Source organism: Carassius auratus, unplaced genomic scaffold (assembly GCF_003368295.1).
Source record: "Carassius auratus strain Wakin unplaced genomic scaffold, ASM336829v1 scaf_tig00215408, whole genome shotgun sequence".
NCBI lineage: Eukaryota > Metazoa > Chordata > Actinopteri > Cypriniformes > Cyprinidae > Carassius > Carassius auratus.
In genome coordinates this window covers 58,005-66,157 of record NW_020528074.1, presented here as the reverse complement: position 1 = coordinate 66,157, position 8,153 = coordinate 58,005, and positions in this window count along the sequence as shown.

The window sequence follows — 8,153 nt, the reverse complement described above, 5'->3', positions numbered from 1 at the left end:
CTCTGTGCCCAAGTCTGGGCATGTTACATGAATCTCTGGTCAGCAATATTAGCCTGTGAAATTGATGAATTGCTAGACATTAGCCCCATTCAAACAACAGATGTTAATTCACTTCAGATGTGAATTATCTGATCATTTGTGTCAGGAAGCATAATATGAATGACACAGATTATCTCAAATTCGGCTCATCCCCTGGTAGACAGAACGTCCTTTGTCTCCTCAGGTAGAGGGCTCTGTAGTTAAGGAGGCAAACTCCAGAATGTTCCATTAGCCAGCCGTGTCTCTAAACATCTCATTAGGACCTCAACATGGCAGCCTTGGGCTCTGCTGTGGAGAGCGATTGCTTTGCTCTTTGATGAGAAAATATTAGTTATTCTGGCTTTGGATCCGTACACGTCCTGTTGTTTGGTTTCATTAACCAAGGACACTGAAACAATCATGATGGCCTTGGTTCTTAAGGTTGCACAGAAATGCCTCAGTTGTATAAGTACATCAGTTGTATTTCTAAATATACAGAATGTGTCCCAAATGTCTGAGAACACATTAAAAATCTGGGATTTCAAATTCAAAACTATAAACAACAAAATATTTTGATACAGATTTAATTTCAATAAACAAATATTTGAATATTGTTTATTTTATTTAAATTTTTTTGCTCTATGAGCCCAAATATTCAAATACAACACTGTAAAAAATTGTCCTGTAAATTAACGGTAGTATACTGGCAGCAGGGTTTCCAGCAGTGTACCGTAATTTTACAGTTTTATTACCGTTTTCTGAATTACGGCTTTTTTGTAAATTAACGGTAATATACTGGCAGCAGGGTTTCCAGCTGTGTACCGTTATTTTACAGTTTCCAGAATTACAGCTTTTCTGTAAATTAACGGTAATATACTGGCAGCAGGGTTTCCAGCTGTGTACCGTTATTTTACAGTTTTCTGAATTACAGCTTTTTTTGTAAATTAACAGTAATATACTGGCAGCAAGGTTTCCAGCGGTGTACCGTAATTTTTCAGGATCATTACTGTATTCTAGTTTTTTTTTTTTTCTAAACCGTAGAACTGGCAATTTTGCCAATCATTAACTTTATTAAAAATATCTGTATTTTAACAAATTCACAAACTGGCATTTCATTTATACTAAAAAGTGGCAGCAAATAGACAGAAAAGAGAAGACCAAGGGGGTATTTCTTATAGAACACTATTTATTTAAGTGCCCAACCAATAATTCAAATGCTTTCTCCAAAAAAAAATAAGCAATCAAAATGGAAGAGTCAGTCTTTGTATGTGTTAGAGAAAGATGAGATGAAGAGAGAAGAAAATTAACCAATTTACAAAACAGACAATGTGCAAAATGAACCCTGCAGAAGTCTGTGGACATATTTAAACAAATTTAAGTTGACCATATAAAACACAAAACAAGCAGCCATTTTAAGTCTAGCTTTGTGCTATGAGTATGACAATGCATGGGCATGGGCTTGGAGTGTACGTTCCCCTAAAAACAGCCTTTAAGAAATGGCAAACAACTTCTGAACAAGAATCTTATTTTGGTGTAATAAGTCAAAACCTGGCAAGGATTTGTAGAACAGTCCAAGAACGTTTCAGAAGCATAAAACTGTCACCAACTCTGATGCAAGTGTGGCCAGGGAGGGGTGTAGTCTGAAACATAAAAATTGAGAAAAATCCTTTTTAAGTTAAAATAACATCAGCAGAATTTTAATAGAACGTAACAAAAAACATGTATACTGCATAATAATATAAAACATTTCAGAAACTTAGGACCCTACGATTTCCACGATGTGAAAAACATGGAGGCAATCACGGAATCAAATCATGAAAACGGAATTAGGCAAATAATGTGGATTGTCACAGAATTTGTCACATTTGTGATGAATACAATAAAATAGTGTTGTACACTAACTGAAATCGCGATGTGGATTAGTGTATTAATTAATAAAAGTTGCAATATTATGTTAGAAGTTGTACTTATAATTTTTGTAAAGTTATCCAAAGGATTAATTAGCTAATCAAAATAGGGAACACTAGATTAAAGGGGGAAGTTTATTTACACTGTTAAAGAGTTGAATTCCCATGCTAAACATCGACAAAGTTTCAAAAATTAAGTTGTACGTTTGAACGTTTGTAAGTTTGAAGGAGTATTTTTGTTACAAAAATACTCCTTCCGGTTTGTCACAAGTTTCGGAAAGTTTTTTTCGAGTATGGGTCTGTGTGACGTTAGATGGAGCAGAATTTCCTTATATGGGTCCTAAGGGCACTTCTGCCGGAAGAGCGCGTGCTCACGTATAGCGAGGCTGAGCACAGACATTCCCTGATCAGAACGAGAGCGTCGCAAAATGTCACAAAAGAAGTGTGTTTTTGGTTGCCAGGGCAAGACAACCCTGCACAGATTACCAAAGAAAAAACAGCATTAAGGGACCAGTGGATGGAGTTTATTTTTACAGAGCATCAACGGAGTTGTGCAAGTGTTTGTGTTTGTTCCCCTGCATTTCGAAGATGCTTGTTTTACAAACAAGGCCCAGTTTGACGATGGATTTGCGTATCGTTTATTTCTTAAGGATGATGCAATCCCAACGAAAAAGGGTCACGATCGTGTGTTGGAACCGCAGGCGGTGAGTAAAACTGCTTAAAATATCTCTGCCTCCTTGTTAGTGTGTCCGCCTCCCATGCCGGAGACCCGGGTTCGAGCCCCGCTCGGAGCGAGTCGTTGCTGCTGCTGCTCTCGTTCAGTTTCAGCCTCAGGATCTGATTCTGGATCATAAATAAACGGCTGAATCTGACTGTTAACCATGGTTTGTTTTGGATGATGTTTTTTTTTCCTCACGCTAATGTCACAACTTCCAAACGCTCTCAATGCAAAAGCCTACTGGCGCTAGTGATTCTTTAGCTCCACCCACACGTCACATTAGTTTACAGAAAAGATAATCAATAGTTGCAGCTCTATCCCACATACACAAAAAAAAAAAAAAATCAAGTGTCTTCACATCAATCCTTCAAAATAAAGGTTCGGTCTAATGTGATGTGATTGTGACGGAAATATATCACTTTTGTACAGTAGAATGTGTCATTTTCAAAGTAATATAATAATACAAATAAGAATTATAGTAATAAAAATAATAATAATCATTAAAAATGATGTTTAAGGAATAATTACACAATTGTTATTCCATGTTTTAATTGTAACAGGAATAAAAATGGAATTTGAGAATAAAACGTATTTCTAAAATGTATTTTAACCATTAAGATGTAATTTGAAAAAGTTAAAACAAAACAAAAAAAATCATAAAACATATTTACTTAATTTCTTCATGAGTGTTAAGTTAAATATTAAGCAGACTTTGAGCAACATTAGTGGACCAACTAAACTGATTAATAGTGTGCATGTACTCAAAAAAAAAATAAAAAATAAAAAAATTCATGGTTTTAATAAAATCATTATATTATTTCAACCTCAAATTTTTTTTGTGTGTTTGGATAGTTTTTGTGTAACCTGGGACTGAACAGTCGCAACAACATAGGGGTTGTAATGAGTGCGGACTGTATCCTCTTCAGGGTAGTTCTCAGTGCCACTGACGACTTTTTTTTGGGTCAAATATAGGTTTGTGGATTTTATTTATAAAACCGTTTCTTTGCTGTAAATTATTTTATTTTATGTAATGCAAACTACAGGGACGCAACGTTAGTAACTAAAATGAGTCACACCAGTCTTTTTCAACTGACTACTTTTAAATGTTGATTTTTTTTTTGTTAAACAAGTTTAAATGTGAGAAATATTCTGTGTGTGTAAACTGTGAAATCAGTTGTATTAAGAACTGTATTTAATGAAAATGTATGTGTAACTTCACTTGCCTAGATGAAGTCCCATTTGAAGTCCATTCGATTTTTTTGTAGAGTGGCAACCTTTGGATTGACTGTAGTGGACTTCTTATTCACCACCTTCCCCGTCTTCTTGGAGACTACCTTGCCTCGGCAGGTCTTTGAGCCTCTTTCTGGGTTTATTCCATAGAATCATCTAAGGAAAGTTGCATTACACATTACCGAAGTGTATAATAACCATTTTTCAAAATTCTGATTAATTAATTTGGTTTAGAATTTAGATTAATTTTGTAAAACTTTATAATAAGTATAAAGTAATAAAGCACTTATAAATCATTTGCAAACGATCTATATATATATTCTGACTCGTTTGGATTTAATGTGGATCTACATGCCTTTCTCCTATTTTCTCCGTGTCTGGCATGCGAATAAAACCACATTTGACAGTGTTTCAGATGATGAACTGAAAAAACTGAAATGGAAGAACACAAGTAGAACACAGGAGAAAGGTTGAGGTAACTAGTTTGCAAATAATTTATTACTTTAATACTGTATACTTATTATAAAGTGTTACCACAGATTCTAAGAGAGTGATTAAAACATACGCAAAAAGGAAAACACTTACCTTTGAAAAAACTCTAACGTGCAACAAGCCTCCTCTTGATACTGCAGGTTGAAGATGTAGTGCACAGCAAACACTTGCAACTGCAGTCAAAAATGTTGACTGGACACTCACAAAAAAAAGAAAAAAAAGAAGCAATTTTAACAATTGCGCACAACACCAATGTTAACAATTTTAGATCTCAGCCATCAGTAAATGTTTCTTCTTCATCATGTGCAATGACACACTAACCCAGCAAAATCAGATGAGGATTGGCAGGTAGATTGAGTGTCTTCTCAACCTCAGATGCAGATGCTGCAACCTGTAGAGAACACACAATACACAAATAATAATATTACATAATATAATGTGGTGAAGTGGAAAGAAGAAAATTAAATACTTACATCTGCATGTGAAACCAGTCCATCTTCATGTTCCTGGAAGTGGGACATTAACATTAGAATCTTGACAAGCAGGTGTACCATATCTTTGTTCTCATCCTGGGACATCCTCCAACTTTTCATTAAAAACACTTAAAAATATTCTGTCTACTGCTCTCTCTCTAACTCTCTCTCTCTCACACACACACACACACACACACACACACTCACTCTCTCTCTCACACACACACACTCTCTCTCTCTCTCTCACACACACACACACACTCTCACACACACACAAAACTGTATTTGAGGCTGAGGAACAAGTTAGAATATAAGTGAATGAAGTAACGTTTCCTCTGTGATATAGAGATTTGTGCCAATAAATCCAGTGCAAAATTAAAATTAAAATGTGCTCACATACAAAGCCCACTTTATTAATAATAAGTTCGAATATATTTAGATTACACTCTAACTAGTTTTAGATACGACTTATATTGAAAGACTAATGTGTCACTCCGAAAAAAAAAAAAACGTTTCTCACCATAACGTTAACGCTACTCTTTCCATCTATACAGTCAAGTGCTCATGCAAAAGGCGATGAGTTTATGCTTCCTAAGTAAAATTAAGTTTACAGGCCTATTTTCGATTTCCCAATATATAAGGATAATATATAAGTTACCAACTTTATACGCACCTAACTTAGCAACATTAATGCAAATAAAACAAATCCTCCATTTTAAACTACACTGGGTTGGCGCCAATGCAAAATGTAAATATAATTGTGCAAATAAGTGTTTCAGAAAATCAGGAAAACACACTTACTTCATATCCTCGTTATCTGCAATCTGTAATCGAGATTATATTTGAGATAATATCCGTTTTATTCACAGAGACTTTTCTCTGGTATCAGACGCTAACCGTTGCTCCCCTCCCCCACCGATCACGTGCTCATCTTCTAAAGTTGCCAAATATGTTCAATTCATATCCAATTAAATAATCAGCGAACGCAAGTATTTTATATTTAACTATTTACAAGTTTAACATTTACAGGATTTTACACCAGGAAAAAAAAAAAAAACGATGCAAATCCTTCACAAACACACTCATACACACTTAACTTTCAGGAGAAATTTGTAAAAATTGCATACATGCTAGTTCACCGTCTTGGCAAGATTTGTCAAAGGTAAATTCAAATATTGTGCCCACATAAAAAAAAAACGCTGCAGTTTAAGATAAAAATGTATTCAGACTTTGATCTGCTTACCTGTAAATGAGCCTCAACTTGAGATGAAATCCATAAAACTTTGACTGAAACCATGCTCCTCCATGCGTCAGCTAGCCTTTGGTTCCCCCTCTCCCACCGATCACGTGTGCATTTACGGTAAGACACCGTAATTTTAGAAAACAGTTCAGTACTGTATATTTACGCTGTTAATATGCTGTAAATTTACAGAAATTTTTTACAGTGAATATATATATTTTTGAATGCCCATCATTAAATTTTACTAGTGGTCTCAGACTTTTGGACCCCCATTGCAGTCAGTTTCTTTGCCCCAGATTCAACATAAGAATGCAGTGTTCTGTGAACTAAGAGCACCACGCTGGTAAGAATGTGTTGCTAATCACCTCCGTCTTTGTTATTTCTGCAGTTGAATCCTTTTCAGCCCAGCTGATTTGATCAAGGCACCGCCGTTTCCAGACTTTGAGCAGTTTCTATTCCCCTCCCTCTAGAAAAAAAAGCATTTACTGAGAATCCAAAAGAAAAATATGGTGTTAGAACCTCCCCTTACTTCAACATAGTCTCATGGGAGCCGAGGAAAGGTATCAAAACAATGAAAATCAAAAATTTCAGACTAGATAATAACTTGGATTACAAAGAAGTGCGCAGCCCGAAGAACTAGTAATTGGGTCAAGAGTACTTCATGTGCAAAGAATGAAAATAATAAGATGAGATAAAATCCCTTGTGCTTGTTAACTTTGCAGGAGGTAAGGTTAGCGAAAACATGCCAATCTTCAGCAGTTTTTATTTTTTATTTTTAGCTTATTTCCACAGTGAGATAAGTCTAATTGCACAAAATGTTCATCAGTTTAAAGCATTGGACTTCATCTATGGTCTCTTGTGCACATGTGGCATCAGGCCATTGTCGATCCTGGTTACTTTGACCGTCTCTTCAGTTTTTAGACCATGTGTCTTTTAACTCCCACAGACCACTGAACGTCCGTGCACTCTGGCCGGACCATAATGCCTTCCTGTTCTCTACAGCCACGACTGGCCCCGGGGACTATCTAAGCCTCTTTGGCGGCCTTAATAGAAATAATTGTGTCGACAATTGCTGCGTGCTTTGCAAATGCATGTGACAGAACTTTTTTTGTCGTTCTGTCGCCCACAAGCCTGGCTAGCTATACATGCAGAATATGCTAAGCTAAGTAATCTCAGTCCTGATTAGTAAGTGCCATGAGTACTTTGGAGTGCTCACGCTGGATGCTAATGGCTCCATTCAGCGGTTGTGTGACCACGCTGGAAACCGTGGGACCTAATGCCTTGACATTATTCCACTTGACCGCTCTCGTGTAGGATGATGATGATGACCTTAATTGTGATAATTTAGCCTGGCTGCTTATCTGAATCTGTCCTTAATGTAGTTGATCGTTCATATAATAAAATCTTTTATCCTTTTTCATTAAAAAGCATGAAAAAGTACACTGACTTACTTAAAATAAGGTGTAAATGCTGATATATATATATATATATATATATATATATATATATATATATATATATATATATATATATATATATATATATATATATATATTTTTTTTTTTTTTTTTTTTTTTTTTTTTTTTTTTCCTTTATGTAATTACAAAAATGCAATTACAGCTAATTGCACATAATGTAATGTATAATGTAATGTGTCTTGGTCCAATATACATGTCTGTTCAACAAACCTAGTCAAGAAAATTAAATGTTCATTGTTTGACCAACAAATCCAGTGGATAGTTAGTGAAGTGGCAAGACCGCGGCAAATATGCAGACAGAAAACTACAATAACAACCCCTAAACGTGATTAAAAAAAAAAAGGCATGGGTAGATCGTTTTGGCCAATTTTTACAGGTTCCAGTCATTTTTGAAGTTGCCTCCTTAAGTTGTTTCATTCTTTCACCTCTTCTTTGGGAGTCTGCACCAATAGTGCCGCAGAGCAAATCTGCAGGCAGCTCAGTGCACCTATGTCAGACGCTAAATACTAGCTAACAAAAGACCCAAACAAACACATTCAAAAGCAACTCTCCTCAATTTTCCGAACGACTTGTCCATTTTATGACAATGCTTTTTCC